This window comes from Cyrtonyx montezumae, unplaced genomic scaffold (genome assembly GCF_038088225.1).
Source record: "Cyrtonyx montezumae isolate F1298 unplaced genomic scaffold, pur_monq_1.0 scaffold_2, whole genome shotgun sequence".
In the NCBI taxonomy this organism is placed as follows: Eukaryota; Metazoa; Chordata; class Aves; order Galliformes; family Odontophoridae; genus Cyrtonyx; species Cyrtonyx montezumae.
Genome location: NW_027071936.1, coordinates 6,779,399 through 6,797,030, shown reverse-complemented (window position 1 = coordinate 6,797,030; position 17,632 = coordinate 6,779,399).

Here is a 17,632-nt window from a genome sequence, read left to right as displayed (position 1 = left end):
TTCCCCCAGTTTTACCAACAGGTCAGTTCTCAGTAATGCATCAATTTTCCTGCCTCCTCTACTGGCAGATGGAGAGCTCTTTTGCACTCAAAACAGTGAGTTCTGAAAATTAAAGTTAAAGAACGGCCAACATTTTTTTTTCTATTGTTTCTATAAATGTAAGGAGACTTCTCCCAGGGGATCTCATCCAATAATTCCTTAAACAGCTGCAGGTTTTCTCTCCTGAAGTTCAAGGTCCTGACTCAGCTCTTTCCTAGGCCCATGTTCTTCAAGATCACAATCAGGACATGGTCACTACATCCCAGGCTGCCTCCAAGCTTACTCTCTTGAATTATCTCTGCACTGAGATCATCAAGGAAGGACTAGGCCTGGTTATACTTCAATTCTGGTTAGTCTGTCCAGTATCTAAACCAGGAAGTTATCCTTCGCCCACCTTTCTTCTCTGCACCTCCATTAGTTAGCCAGTGCTATCAATTTATCACCATCCTTGACTACGTAGTCATTTAATAGGAGCTTACCATCAGCATCACATAGATGGAAATCCAGAGCCACCAGGACCTCTCCTAATGATGCTATAGAGCTTAAAAGGAATTCATACACACCTGAACAGGAAAGGAATTGGCTTAATGAAACTCATATCCTGTCTTTTAAAGATCAAGAGCAGAATTATTCATTATCCGATTTCTCAAGGAAAGTAAACTTTGTACAGTCGACTGTAACTGACTTTTCTCAGCTTTCAATGATCTGAATAATTACTTCAGAGAAATATGTGCAACATCACTAGTGTGACAGACCAAGCCCTAAGCTGTTGATAAGTCCTTTGCTTGTAGGAATAGAGCCTAAGTTTCTAATCAAGGCATAAAAGGCTCTGCTGCTAAATTTTCATAAGAATAATATGAAGTGACAAACTATTGTTAAAAAGGAAAACTTGAGTACTTTTACTTTTTCTAAACTGAAGATAAGTTGGATGGGGTTCATCTGCAGTTTACGTTCACTCTGCTTGCTCTGTGGGAAAGCAATAACCAGAAGGACCTGCAGAATCTCAGCCCTGCCAGTTATAGTTGATTTCTGACATTCATACAGCAACAGGTACTCCCTTTGAACTCACAGAAATCATACCTTGAATTCAAGTGAACTTAATGGGACCATTTTTGGAGCAAGACACATCCCAGCTGTCACAACCTTTTGCAAAATACTTTGCCAAAACAGCAAAATTTAAACTATGTGACAACAGCTGCTGCTACAACACCACCAAATACATTTTACAGATGTTATTTTTGGCTGAAGCTTTTTTTATTATTATTATTACTATTATTATTATATACCCATCTCTTATACTGATTGCAGGGCATCTGCTCTCTTGTAAGTTTATGACTCATCATCACTTCAATTGCATACTCCCCTTCTTATTTGCTCACTTGCCTATCCTACCATGATGGGAAAGTCTTTCTGATAAATTCTACATTCCTCTTCCTTCAGCTGGACACCATTCCTTTTCATAGAGTTGTTATAAAGTCAAAAGAATTATCAATTCATACTTTATAATTCAGTATAAACATATGTAAGTATAATACCCAAAATACATGGGACAATAGCACTGTAATTCATGTGAGTACTACAACGTGTTGGGCAGATAAAAACTATAAAAAAAAAGATAACAGTCAGGGATCTTGAAGATTAAAAAATTTAAACCGTATTCAGCTGATATAAGCACGCAGTTCTTATGTCCTTACTGGAAGTACTAATATTTGTTCCATAATAACATGAAAATAAAAGTTACTCATAACCAAACTTCCAGACATCTTTATCTAAAGGAAAACAAAATTTCAAAAGAAATATTGTTCATCTGTCCAAGTCAGGTGCAGGTAAGTGCTGCCATCTGTCTTATGATGTAATATCACAACAATTGTCTTATACTTCTCTGTGTAATTCTATTAACTTCTTAGAACTCTGCCCTAAGATGAAGTAGTGGGATTTAGCAGCTGTTCTTTGTAATAAGAAATCTGCATTTTAAATCTGGGGGAGGAAGGGGAAGCAGTAGAGAAGGAATGAGATGACTATTCTTTTGTGTTCAACTATTCTGCTGTCAGTGTTTATTAAGCAACAAATGAGAAGAAATATATACTCCATTTCCCTCTATACTCACGTTAATTTGAAACTTAATACCTCTACACTATTCAATAGATATTAACTATATGAGTTACCTTTGAGTTAAGCAAGAAGTTGGTTTGAACATTTTACATTTTTCTTTGTTTCCCTAGTTCTTAGCTTGATTATCTATTTCATAATTCCTGGTAGTAAAGTCATTCCTAAATTAACTACTACTTCTATAGAATTATCTTAATGCCAAAATATCCTCTGAAGAAATCACACTTGGTGTCAAAAAAAGTCTATATTGTTTTGTTCTTCTGTCTGTTATCTTGCATACAAGATGAGAAGAAAGGCAGCAAATAACATCTGAACATCAGCTCTACAGATATATTATCAAAATGTAACTGCAACAAATATATTTCTGTTCCATTGGGAAATAGTCTCAGATTCTTCTGGAATGCCCACCAGGGAACATAACAGAATTCGGTTTGGGTTTTTCATTCTGTTTTTTTGTTTGTTTTGTTTGCTTGTTTTTCTTGCAAGCCAATGGTTCATCACATTTAACAAATATTAAAAAAAAAAAGCAAAAAGACCTCAATAACAAAAACTAATTGCTATTGATGTATCTCAGTTTCAGAAGCAAATAAATAAAACCAAATTCTTAGGAATGTGAGAAATGGTAAGAAACCTAGTCACAAATTCTCCTTACTTTGTAAAATCAACACTTCTTCCTTCAGGCTTTATTTCTGTAGTCATTTACTTCATTTTCTGATTTTTAACTGAAAATCTGTGTACTCTCATCATCATCTTTGCTTCAAAGCGGGGTCTGCACCTTGGTTCCACTGAAGACTTGTATGAAGAAAGAAGCAAAACTATTTATGCAGTCTGTCATGTTTTCAGCAAGGAAAAAGAATACCAAACAGCTTTCTGCTTATTGCAAATGTGCAACTCTCCTCCCAGACTGCCAAAATGCAAATACTCTATTTTGAAGAAATTCTCACAGTACAGTAATGCATACAGAGCTTTGTGGTCCAGAGAGAAAACCACCAGAAACTGAGTACAGATATAAATAAAGTGTGAAGATAGTATAGTTCTTGAAACACAAACCTTCATGGAGTACCGAAGGAAAACATACGTTTTTAACTGTTTTGCATTGACCATATTTTTACTTTCCCATTTTCATTAAACACAAATAGAAACCATTCAGGATTTTAAATAAAAATGACTATTTTTTTTTTTTAAATCACACTTCAAATTTTTTGTAAGGTGAAGTACAGTGAGATTCCACTCACAGTCAAAACTGAGACCTTTTACTCGATCCTTATGTTTCACATTATCAGCTTCTTTACTGTGTGTGAATTTCTTTATGATCTTTTAAGATAATAAAAAATATTGCATTAGTCTGTAGATCATGAAACCATAAGCTGAAGATAAAAGTGTAAAACAAGTTAGTTGCCTCCTTTCCCAAAAGCTTAATCTTTTCACTAAGCTTTCAAAGGACCATTTCATATAATAAATTAGAAAGTTTGTTATTAAGAAACAAAAAAATGTATTGCAACATAACAAGATTTTGTCCCATCTGGAAGTATGAAACATGCATAATTTTACATTATGCAATCTAAAATATTTAGAATATTTTCCATTTAATCATTTACATCTTGTAGCACTATTTTATTAAATACTGAAATATTTATAGCCTGTAAGGCTCTAATTAAAATGTTTTCTCAAAATTATCTTGCTTATTTCGTACAAAGACTTAACATATGAAAACAGACAACCCAGTAAATATTTGAAAGGATCCATGAATATTCACTCATGAAGAGCACAGTGATAACGAACAAGCACACAAAAGCTATTTTAAACAATCTGCAAAACAGCAAAGCATACCCAGATGTAATTTGTGGTTAAAATAACTTATATTTTCTGTCTCTTGAAAATGCTTTGATTGTGAAGAAAGGACTGGAAAAAGTTCTCTAGAAAAGCTATTTTAGATCAGCATGATAGTAATGAGTTCCATACTACCAAGACAACATTACCACTATGACTTCTCCCCTTGGAACTCCACAGCTTTCCATAAACGTCCTTTCCTTTTAAGTTGAAGACTTAAATGCCATAGAATATAGAATCATAGAATCCTTAGAATCGGAAGGGACCTTTAAAGGTCATCTAGTCCAATTCCCTTGCAGTGAACAGGGACACCACAGCTAGATCAGGTTGCCCACGGTCTGATCCAGCCTCACCTTGAAAGTCTCCACAGACAGCGCATCCACCACATCTCTGGGCAAACTGTTGCAATGTCTCACCACCCTCACTGTAAAAGACTTTTTCCTCCTATCCAACCTAAATCTACCCTCCTCAAGCTTGAAAGCATTTCCCCTTGTCCTATCATGACAGATCCTGCTAAAGAATCTGTCCTTTCCTGTAGCTCTCCTTTAGAATGAATTGAATGGCCCTTAACGGTCACCTCGGAGCCTTCTCTTCTCCAGACTGAACACCCCCAGCTCTCTCAACCTTCCTCATAGGAGAGGTGTTCCATCCCTTGAATCACTTTTGTAGCCCTTTTCTGGTCGTGCTGCAACAGGTTCCTGTCTCTTCTTTACTGAGGACTTTACATCTGGACATGGTACTCCAAATGAGGTCTCACCAGCACAGAGCAGAAGAGCAAGACCCTCACCCCACTGGCCATGCTTCTTTTGATGCACCCTGGGATAGGTGTGGCTTTCTGGGCTGATAGGGCACATTGCTGGCTCATGTCCAGCTTCTCATCCACCAGTATCCCCCAGGTCCTTTTGAACAGAGTTGTGCTCAGTCCTTCTATCCCACAGCTTATATTGGCAGTGGATGTTGCCTCGACTCAGGTACAAGATCTTGCACTTGGATTTATATCTATTAATATATGTTTACATGTCTTTAAGCAGGAAAACAAACAAACAAAAAAATTGCTTCTAGGCCTCACTCACATGACAAATGTTTCTCACTTCTACTTTTTCAAACAATGAGCATGGCATGCCACCACCAACAGACCCTCATTTATCTAGCTGCACTCCTGACTGGTTCTCCCAAGTTATAACTCATCTGCACAGCCCTGACCATCCACTACAGACAAGCACTTGCTGATGAAGGCCAGCTGGGTACAGGAATACCCAGACAAAATCCTCTGTGTGACTGTGATTGAAAGGGCAACACATCTTACATATTCATATATCTACTTTCAGTGAGAGTAATTGGTAATTGAAGGCTCTTTCCATTATTTAGAGATGTATTTGTATTAAGATACTTAAATAACTAAAGCATTCATCAACTGCTTCAGAAATTTAGCGACTTTAGCTGTCATCTTGATTTCAGTTTGAGTTATTGTCAACTTGTAGAAGAACAAGACCTCTATGTTTTCAGCAACAGTTATTAGTTTGTGTTGAAATAATCAAGTTACAGTTGGGCTCTCACACAGTTGCAATTCCCTAACTTCGAGCCCTTTTCATTCCCATCATAACAATTCTCTTTTTTTTTTTGTGCTACTTCTCTTCCAAGAGCAGATGAAGCATATCAAATAGAGAGGAGAAGAGAAGCAAAAGAGAAAGGCATCCTCCATTAGTTGCTGCTTTTTCCTGTGTTCAGTTGGGTGTAATTAATGTAAATCCTTACTAAAAAGTCTATCTAGTCCCCAGTAACAGGCAAGAATAAAGGAAACCCCTAATTTCTAGTATCAAATTTACATTCTGTACAGCATATCCAGTCTTTAAATGTATACTCAAATGCAGTCTTAGTTTTAGTTGTTCTGGTGTTATTTAATACATTTGGAAATAAATACATGTCTCTCAGTTGTGACCAGGCCCTTGACAATATGGAGCACATGAAGACAGACATGCACTGATTTGGTGTTTGAGGCATTTAGCACAGAACATTGTAAATCATTCAATAAGTCTGAAATACACAATAGTAAAGTATTTCAACCCTTGCTTTCTCAAGCTTGGGGCTTAATTTTTTTCATCATGTTTCTTTTATATCACAATGACAGAAGACATGAACTGTCTCCAATAACAGGGTATTGGTCAACAATATATTTTAAGCTTTGAAAGACTACACTGAAGTGATAACTGACTGGCATTCACATTTTCAGATCACAAGACTCTAAAGGCTAACACCATGAGAGATACCAAAGAAAAGGATCTTAAAGGGAAAAAAATAGTTCAAGTCAGTTAAGACACAAATATCTAAGGGTCATTTTGATTCCACGTAAAGTCACAAAAAGTCATAAGGTCAGCAATATCCAATGGAGACATTAAAAAAATAAAATAAAAACCAACAACCAATCCCTCAAAGTTGAATTTGCTATCATTTGACAAAATAAATAACTCCTTTGTTCATGTAATAATGAGAGTTGTGGAATTAGCCACATACCAAATATATTCCTATAATATGTGTTATACACATATTTGGCAGCAAAATCACAAAATGGCATCATTAGTCTATTTCTATTCTCTGCTAAATATCAAATCAGGGGCAGCTGTGCAAAACCAGTGACAATGAAACTGAGAGCAGTATTTTTTGAGACAACTAGCACAAAGGAGATACCTTGCTTCATCTTCAGATTCCAGGTTAAATTATGTTTCTGTAACTTTAAAAGAGGAGATAGCCTTCATAAGATTTTCTTCTCAATAGATCAAACTTCATACACTTGCAGAAAAAACTTCATTCTCCCACACCCTTATATGGGGTTCATGTAAACTTCAGGATCTTTGATTTTCTATATGCACATGCTCAAACACTACAGAGATGTTTGGAAGCTATAATGAAATTTATTCTACTACTCTGATTTGCACATATTATTATAAAGGAAGAGAAAATACTATAGAATACAATATACTTTTCCATTATATTAATTGCTGAGGTTTGTGGCTGCTACAGTGTATGCTCCAGAAGCTCATTCCTGCAGCAAGAACAACTTGTCTACTTTGCATTAAGTAAAATATGAAACCAGTTGTTCCTTGAGGAGGGGAAAGTGCCAGACCCCTAAATAAATTTTGGCTGGCAGTCAATTAGTTATTACTCTTACCACCTGCCCACACACCTGTTAAGTTAATGCATTTGTTCTCCCTACAGCCTGGCACAACTTTATGAAATACAGTGACACAAAACTCTGACACAGTCCTTGTTACAAAATATGCCTCAGATGGCAATTAATTGAAGGACGCCAGGAGTTCAAAATCTTCAACAAATACAATGAGACTCCGCATATACAGCTATTATTTCAATTATAAATGCTTTTTACTGTAGCAACAAACTCTTAATAAATACAACTTGCATTATCAGATTTATATAAAGGACAGGATATGTTCCATGGTGCCTTTTCAGGGTTCCCTCTAATGCACTCAGTCATTTTGTTTCCAGAAATATTTTATTAAAAATAAAAAGAGGAAACAAGTGCTGTCCATGTGCTGCTGATCAAAAGCAACAGCTTTCCAGTATTTTGGTGTGTATATTAAATAAACGGGATTGATTAGCCAGTCATAGCCCAAGTTACTCAGCAAACAGTCTTGAGTTTTCAAAGTACTTCAAACGCTGACAGAATAAAGTAGCACAGATGATAGGAACTTCTCATCTATGTTCATTTTCTTTCAAATGAATAATAATAATTAAAAAACAAAACAAACAAAACCCAATTCCTCCAGTGAGATTTATGGAAGCATTCAAATCCCATACAGCTTTAATCCCTACAAAGCATAGCAAAGGTCAATGGCTTGTGACTCACTTTAACCTCATATTACTACAGATTTTCTTCTCAGTAAGGATATAATATATCCAAGGAGAGAAAGTGAGAAACTAATGCTTACATCAACTGAAAAGCTGGACTATGCAAAAGATCACAGTCTCTAAGGATCAAGTCTAGAAATGTCTCTTAGTGTCAGGCCAGGTGAGATGTGAACTACACCACGCTGGGTGGACAGGGCTGGTGGGCAGGCCAAGCTCCAAGACACACAGCAGGGAACAATCAACAAGGCCAAACAGGTTGGGATGTGCAAAGCACCGAGACAAAGCCAAGCCAATCAGCTGTGTGCTCTTCACTATGTTCACAGCACTTCTGATGTTCTGGGTCAACTTGTTCTTTGTTTACCTCTTCCTTCTTTCAGGTCTGAAACTGATAACATCCACAGTCCTTTAAAAGCTAAGGCACAAAACACGGTGTGTCAAAAATCAGCCCCTACATCCTCACCTATCTATTAACAGAACCCAAGAGTAATGAACTCAGAACTTAATGGCTTACTGCACAAACATGTAGGAGTTATGGTATGTGTCACATACAGCAATCAAGTAGTGCTGTTAGTAGTTAAAAAAATGACTTAAAAGTTAAAACTATTTCTCTGTAGCTACCTTCCCCCCCAAAATGCACCTCTATAGACACTGTTTCAGATGTGCATTTACTACACTAAGTTCAACAAGAGCAGAAAGTACCCTCCGCTGTAACAACAAACACTAGGCTCCATACATGCTGTGCACTCGGCTATTTAGTAGCTTTTATTTGGTTGAAAAACTAGAGGTAGAAGTTTCTAGAACAACTGGAAACATCTGCAGGACAGCAGCAGCTAGCAACTCACAAAAGGTTTCATCACTCTCTTTTTGGAGACTAAGCCAGCATTAGAAGATACCCAGCTGTAAAATGTGTTACCCCCGGTGTTTTGTTAGTTGGCATTTACTAACAGGGACCAAAACAGGTACATAGGTTTAGTTCAGGGCAGTTTAAGGAAAAGCTGCTTATTCTTTTACAAACTAATCCTTCTTCCCTTGTGTTCAGTTCCATAATAGTCTGTAGTTCACAAGTACCAAATAGTAGCTAGCATTGTAAAGATGGAATCAATAGCATAATCCTATTAAATTCAGCAAAGCAGGCTACTTTTCAGATACATACTGGAATCCTCTTAAATTGATTTTTCCTTTTGAATAAAAGGTAGGGTTTTGTAAGACTGCAGCCAGAAACCTAGAAAATATTGTTTATATGATGCTGACACGTAGCAGTTCAGTCTGATTTCCTCTGCCTAACATATAACTGTGACACTTCACTAGATGGACTTCCAAAATAAACTCAAAGCTTCCTTAACTTTTCTAACTGAAGAGCAATGAAATAGCTAATGAACTGATTTGTATAATATCTTTAATGAGTACTGACACTTACTGCAGAAATTCCCTCATTCACATAATCAGATTTTCATATTAAAAGCCATTGTTATTTCATGAGCATCCTTCCAGATATTAGCTTTGGTACAAACTTTACTCCATGCCAAGATTCATCTACTTGCATTTGAATACTGCAGAATCTCTAAGCGCACTTTGAACAATACCATGTTCAAAGCCACATGAAGATTTAATCTATTTGCCTCACATAGCAGGAGGATAAGCAGTACCTGCGGCACCAGCTACCCAAATCTTGGATCAACACAAATGAATGCTGTTATCTATACAAATCCACATGCTGCCCAATGCAGCTAGGCAGTATGAGCTACGCTGATATATGCTGATGGGGACAGACCTATATTTCCATTTATATCACAGCATCCACACAGCAAGTCACATCGTGGTCCACATATATTCCATGTACATTCTAAGACAGCCTGATATTTTCATATCTGCCAGATCAAAGAAGCTATATTAAAAAAAAAATGTTAAGAATTCTCTCTGCTCTCTTAGAAAAGATCATTAATAGTCCTTCTTTCAATCTTTCCCTGTACTACCAATGCTTCCCAGTTGTGCAGCCACTACAGAACTTGATATTTACAAACACATTTAGACAATTTGGGCCTTTACAACTCAGCTATATTGAGAGGCATAAAATCTACAACTGTAATTCACAACCCAGGAAATCATAGCAACTCTATGATGAGAATGAAACACTAACATTGCCAAAAATATGACGATTTCTCATTTCTTCAAGTTATAAATGCATGTATTTGAGGTTTCCTAGATTAATGTGATGCATTTTGTGGATTACTTTTACTGTTGGGAATTCTGGTATTGCTATGATGCTATCTCCACAAAGCAGCAGCATCCCTCAGATGCAAAGCACTCACTGGATGCCTCTTTCTCTGAAAGAAGTTAGAGTGAAAGGAGCAGAAGGCTGGGCTGTGCCCCTTCACAACCCCAGGCACAAGAGGGCAGTGATGGAGCTGGGGACAGAGATGAGAACTGCTGTGTTCCCACTCTGCCTTTGCCCCATCCACCTTTCACATTTTAAATTAATCTCTCAATAGATCACAATGAGCTATAAAGGTTTGGGATTGACAGGGGGAAAAAAAAAAGTGTAAGTGTGGCAGCCTCATTAGCATTCTGCTCTCAAAGGCTCCACACAGCTTTGTCTTTTGAAGAGTAAAAGCTGCTTAACAAGTCAGCAATAGCTCCGTTCCCCCTAGAACAGCTATGGCAACAGTCTTCATTTCACAAACACGTTTCTTGAACTACTTTCCCAAGTTCCTGCTAATACGAACCTGTGGAGTGAAATAAAGGCAAGACAGCTCTTTTGTCTCCCGGCTTTTTTTTTTTTTCCTTTTTTTTCCCTAAAGTGCTTCACATGACAAGTCTATCACTCCTGTTTCCTGTCTTTGCTTTCTCTTACAAATAATACACCAGAATACACTTCTGAGAGTAGGGATAGGTAGTTTGTGAGACTAGAAATACACAAAATCAGTCACTGAAACCACGCTCAAAGTCAATCTGATACGTCAAAAGATTTTTTACTAAGGGAAGCCAACTGGTTGCACACAAAGATGTACCCATACAAGTATTTAAGTTCCAGGTTTGATATTGTTTGGGGGTCATTATATAGTTATGCTAAACAAATAACCACCAGTTTACACACTCCAATAGATGAGGGGCTGCCTCTCTTCCTTTTGGAGACTAAAAAAAAAAAAGTATGAATGTTGATTTTCAAAACACTTATCTCACAACCTGGATGCAGAAAACAAACAACTAGCTGTCCTGACAAGAGAAATCACAAGCATTCTGATGTACCCACTACCTAAGGATGAGAAGGTACATTCCTGTTGCATGCCAGACAGTGCTACTAAATAATTTAGCCTGACAAACTCATGTCAAAAAACAATATAGCAGTAGTACTTCAGTAACTTATTTACCTGTCATCTATGTATTTAACTTTTAAAACTTTATGGACTGTTGTCTGCGTGAAGCCTGATGAGAAAGCTACTTGTTTGGTGAGGGGTGTGGGACAGGCTTGTGCCAGACACTTGTTCAGAAGCGGGTCTAATGGTTTAAATAATCCTTTATGGGTGTTTCATCACTTCTGTATAGCTTTCAGCCACCAAGGCAGACTGTTCCATTATAAACATTGCTAAGATACTAAACACTTGCCTTAAAACCCTTTCAACCATACAGTAACAACTTCTGAAATTTGAGGCCCAGACATAAAGAGAAAGAAACGTGCATTTATTAATATGTGAAAAGCAAATGTTTTCCTGATTACCAAATCACAACTGCAACATTTATCTCCAAAGGAAACGAATGAAAACAGCAAAGCAGAGGTCAGTTTTTAATTTGAGATTACTACTGATAAAATCTTTATGTTAGCTGTAATAGCAAGTCAACTGTCCTAATCTCTGTGCATACCCAAGTTTCTACAGAGTGTAATCAGAAAGAAAAGAAGTGCTTAGAAGTTGGTATACATTTACTTCATATACAGCCCTAAGCCCAGGAGGCATATCTAGCCTTCTTTGATGTAGAAGAGTTGCTAACACTACTATTGTTTCTCTTCTCCAAGCTCCAACCACCCCTTTGCCTTTATGAGATATTTGAATTGCAGAAACAGAAACCAGAGCTTGCTCCCAAAAGTATACCACAAACATACACAACACAGCCTCTGAACTTAGAAGCACTGCCTTCATTTGTAAAGCATAGGAAATCCTGAACATTGTCACGCTGAGAATTTCTAAAAGAATATTTAGTGTAGGTATAAGCAGTGAAGTGCTCATTCGTGTGTTCATAAAATTAACCCTTCAAGACATCTATGAATTTCTAAAATGCATCAATCTGCCTTACAAACAGGCACTCAAAGATGAACTCATGGCAGAAGGTCTTTTAAGACCCCTGAAAGGAAAAGAAACACTTGAAAATGTGATCTGGAACACCCTGTATCAGGGTTGTAATGCTGATTTCCTTGAACACTGATTTCCTTGAATGCTGGTTTCTTTCCGTAGTTACTTGGAAAGGGACCAAAACACCACTAAATCACATGATTTTTTAAAAGAAATCATGATTTTGATCACCATCAGCTTAAATTTCATCCATGTGGGAACCTGTACACATCATGAGTAAAAATACATTAGTGCAAAAGAACCTGCATTGAAGACTACTTGAAGAACAACACAGCCCGTTTAAAAAGATGTACATTTCTTTCTTTCTCCCTCTTTACACTCCAATTTAAAGAAGTAAATAAATTCAAAGCCAAAAAAGCGACGTGTTTTCTAACAGGCACTAACAAAGTGACAGAGAAGAGTCAACTCTTTTCCATGATTATTTGGTGTTATTTTTACACATACAAGAAAAACATCAGTGATCCAGAAGTATTATAGAGAATATGACTTTTGATTTAGCTGGTGTTACTGAGGCAAAGAAGATGAAATACACCTAGCATGTTCAGTGATTCATTCTAGATCCAAGTAATAGAGAAAATAGAAAAATCACGCATAGGAGATGAGGTGAGAAGCTGATGTGGGAATCTAAAGAAACTACAAAGAGTGCATATAATGACCCATCTAGGAGAAGAAGAAAAAAAGCAAAAAAAAAGAGTAGCTAGTGTCACTCAGTTATTGCAAACAGCCTGAAAAGCAAGGACTGCATGGGGCCAAACTTTTTCAGCTGGTGAGGGTAGCTGAAGGTCTGTGGCAGTAATAGCAGAACACAGAAACAGACATAAATGAGAACAAAACATGCCCACATCTGAAATCATTTTAATGCTTTTTGCAGATATGAATGACTGATACTTTCAGTGGAGTGTTTCTGACATTAGAAAATGAAAAAAAAAGGCCTATTTTGCAAGCACTGAAGTTTTTATCTTGTCTTTCAAGAACAAAGGAGGAAAAAAGGAATTATGATTCATACATAAGCCTGAGTCATATTTTTCCCCTGGAACTATGCCTAGAGGAACATAGTATTAAGCCATCTCCAATGTTAACATCACAATACAACACTTATGCACAAATATTTCTAACTTATCACCTAAACTCTTTAAAGGTTTTGTCTGGTGCCCTTAATATAGAGCAATCGAACATAGACTTCCTAATCTAATGAGGTCTTTATGAAAAGAAGTTGGAAGTAAATCCTAAGACCCGTCTAAAACAGTGCTACATGAAAGGCCAGGGTTCTCCTGCTAGAAATGCTGTTGCAGGTTGCCTAGCTACACTGGATAGGAGGCTTACAATGGAGCAGTTACACACTGATTTCACAGCCCACTTTCATGCTCCTCCCACCCATCCTGGACTGGACAAGCCTGAAGCAGGTGGATGAGGTGTGAAATCTCTTTCTGCTGCTTGCAGGAAGCACTTGGTGTCCTTCAGACAGCTCACTGAGGCTGAGAATTAGCAGAGCTCAGCACAGCAGTCCTGCTGTGCCCTCACAGCTATACTCCTGCTGCAAGCAGCACTCATGGGCTCTGTGGAAAGGCAGCAGCAGAGAGTTTCTTCCAAGCATTGCTTAGTGTGGCTCTCCACAAACTGCACTACTGAATTTACAGGCTGTAGTAACCTCAGAATTATTGTGAGGTTATACTTAGCATCAACTCTTTCAGAAAGGAACAGCCTATCACTTACAGAATATTGCAATACTACATAGCCTAAGTAATGCATATAGAAGTGCATGTGCACATAGAAGCAGGTGTAAACTGCACCTGCTCCAAAACATTTTGCTATTTGATGATTCATTAACACGAATCCATTCTCAGGCATAGTTTGCTCTTAATTATATCTATTTATATTTCTTTTCTAGATATTTAAAAACAGAGCTTTTGACACTAGCAGGATCTAGCATATTTTTTCCCTGACTCGCATGGAAGAAAAACACGCATAGCACCCACAAATTATGTCATTTGTCATCAGAACATTTTCAACTAATTGCCAGACATAAAACTTTATGCAGTTTTTAGAAAGCCTAAATCAGTGAGGCCAAGAGAGGTTTTGCAAGGGTCGGTTTCACATTCTACTGAACACAGATCTGTGAAAAGAAAGTGATTTACTTGAATAACGGATTTCGAAGTACAGCTTTTGAGTGGCACAGTGAAATAGCTATGAAATAAACTGTTTTGTCAAAGTTTTCTTTGGAGAAAGCCCTGAAGTTTTAGTTGTTTATGCAATTCAAGTAAGGAAGATTTAGTTAATTACCACATGCAACTCAAACTCCTGACATTCTTCAATACACTGCTCACATACACTACAAAACCAAATCTTAGTCACGCATCCCTAACTGATTTCATACTAGCCCCCCCCAACCCAACTCTGTCTCACTAATGTTAAAAGCTGTCTTGGGAAAACTCTCTGCTCAGTCTCCATATTTGTCATGCAGTGAGTTGAGGATGACTTATGCCGCAAGTCTAAATCACTCTGAAGATGTAGAGTTATTTGCTGTTTTGTTTGGTTTTGCTTTGCTTGTTTTCTGAGTGCTAATAATTCACAGGCTATAACTCCAACGTAGTAGGGGCTGTGTGTACTCGCTCACCTTTCCAGCCATTAAATACAAATGTATTCAAACTCCAAGTAAGCCCAAAGATCAGTGCTAGAGCATTTGGTAGATTGCTTATCCAAGAGACCAAAATCCTACACCAGGATCCACGTCCTGAGATGGCAGGGAGGAGGGAATGGAGGTGGATGTAGGGAATACATTTGATTAAATACCTGATGCTCATAGTAAGAAAAGAGGCTGTAAATAAATGCAAAAGGCAACCTACTTAAGGAAGACAGACAGCCACAATTTTCTTTACAATTTTTAAATTTAGATCATCTTTGTGATTTTTTAATCTCAAAATTGCCTTGACAGAATTGGGCAATAACTTGCCCTGTTGAAGTTTGTTCTACAGGCAGCTTTCTCCCTTCTAGGGATGGGAGGAAAAAACATTCAGAGGAACACCAGGACAGTAGCTGTCTCTTGACTCTCTCCCACCACAGTGCTCTGTTTCTACTGATAGGAAAATCCTATTGAAGAAGAGACACCAAGAGTTATGTTTTGCAACAGATATCATGGCAGCGAAGCCAGAGCTGCATAAACTGACGACAAAAGAAGTTACTTCTGATCCACACCAAAGCATGTCATTTTCTCCCAACTACTCTTCATTTCTGAAGCAGTTTTTACATTGTCTGTTTTTTCTCAGAGCTTAGCTTTCCCCATTTCAACTGCCTTCTTCTATAAAATATTCAAATTCAAGAAGAGTGTGGAATAAAGTATTTTTGAGAGCCTGAATAGCAGCAAGATATGCCCAGAAATACAAGGGAAACGAAACTACACTGGTAACTTCCTTAGCTCAACTATACTAGCACAGAAAGAAAGATTTATTTCAACCCTTTCCTACAAGTAGTAGGCTAAATATTCCTATACCTGAATTTCATCTGTTATTAAAACATAAAAATGATTGCATATCTCATGGCACACAGGGTCAAGTACAAGCAATTGTTCATCACCACCCACTTCCTTCACTTCAAAGCAGCAGATTCAGGCTGCTCCAGAAGCTCTGCATTATCAGAGCATCCTTGCCTTCAGTAATGAAGCTAGTTAATAAGCAGGTCTTTCACAGAGTATGGTATGGGTGAACACAGCTCACCATTCTCCAGTTTTCAGATTACTCATAACAGTCTATATTTAGCTTCATTTGATGTTTCCCCCACTTTCTTGTTTTAACTCAGAATTACAGATAACCAAGTCTATCCAACACGCACATATAAAAGATGTTGTAACGAGAATTATCAAAAGGTTTTGGAAATTGCTCATGTCATTCCTACCCTTGATATCCACATCTGGGTTTGAAGGCCAAAGTCTCACTCTAGGACACATGCTTGCTACTGTTCCACTACCTTATCCAAGCATGTTTGTGGGACGAGGCTCCATTGCCCTTAGGACACGAGTAAGACCCAGTTGTCTGTTGATAGGCCAAAAGAAACATCTGCATCCTTGTTAGAGTTTTTGTACTTTGAGCCTTTAACAATAACCCTGCAAGAACTGACTGTTCCCTGGTCTCTTACACAGGAAGCTCTGTAGCACATTTTTGATGCTGATTAGTGATTTGGACAAGTCCTATTTTTTAAATTAATTTGAAATACTTAAAAAACCAACAAGGAAGAATTATTTCCTTGAAAGTTATTTGAAAAAGATGTCCAAGTATTTAGACACAAAATGTACTGGTCAACTCTCATAATTTAAAATACATTTTGTTGCTCATTTCAATTATTTCTCAGGATACAACTTTTCTGAGTAAAAATTCTGTAAAGCAGAATTAGTATCATCACTGCAGTCCAGCACTGTAGTATATTTTCCACATTAACCCCTATAGAGAAGCAGAAGGTTAAGAAAGGTTAAGACTGAAGGAAGAGACAGTTCTTCCTGGAACATATATTGCATTTAATCTGACAAGCTGCATGAAACTCTCCATGTATTTACATCCAGCTGCTGTGCTGAACACTAAGAAGCATATTCTGTACTAATCACTAATTATTCTACCTTAAAGGTTGTTTTAGATGGTTTTATTTTAGGGTTTTTAAAAAAAGAAAAAACTTCTGTATTTTCTTTATCTCTTGTCATTGTGCTAGGTCCCTCTAGTTACACATCCCTGAGATTTAGCAAATGAGGAGAAAATTCTAAATCCCTAATCAAATGGCTTCCATGGAATTAGTGGATTAGGCACACTAATTTTTCATTATTGGTTTACTTCAACACTGACAGAAAGAAAACAGCTATATTCCCCTAACAAAAGTTATTAATCACAGAATCGCAGGGCTTGGAAGAGACTTCTAGAGACCGTTGAGCCCAACCCCCTGCTATGCTACCACAATAAGTATTTCAGCTCAGAAATATTAACGTAGTCTAATGGTTAACTGCTATTTTTCCTGTCAATTCAGAGGGTTTCAACATTGCTATTGTGTGCCAAATTCAACGTAGCACACCTGCTATTTGAAATGGTCATGTGGGCATAGGTCTCTTGTATGTAACATGCAATATAATGAGCTTTACAGTAGACATTGTTCAGTAAACTTTGAGTGCTGTCCCTTTGTCCAGTGGACCACCTGTACTTAGAAACAAGTGCAGATTTATTCCCAACCTTGAACTATGCAAAAAGAATACAGGGCACAGCCAACTACGTAAAGCTAGTTGTTTTCAAACATCATAATTAAAAAGAGAACCAACTACTGCTAAGTGCATGCCTGAAATTCAGCAAACATCTTCAGTAAGAGTACCATGAATGAAGATACAGCTTATAACAGTGGCCCAAACAGATGCCCACGAAGATGCAACATTCAGCAACAAACAGCTCGCATGTGGCTTCCAGTGTTTATACTGGCACACT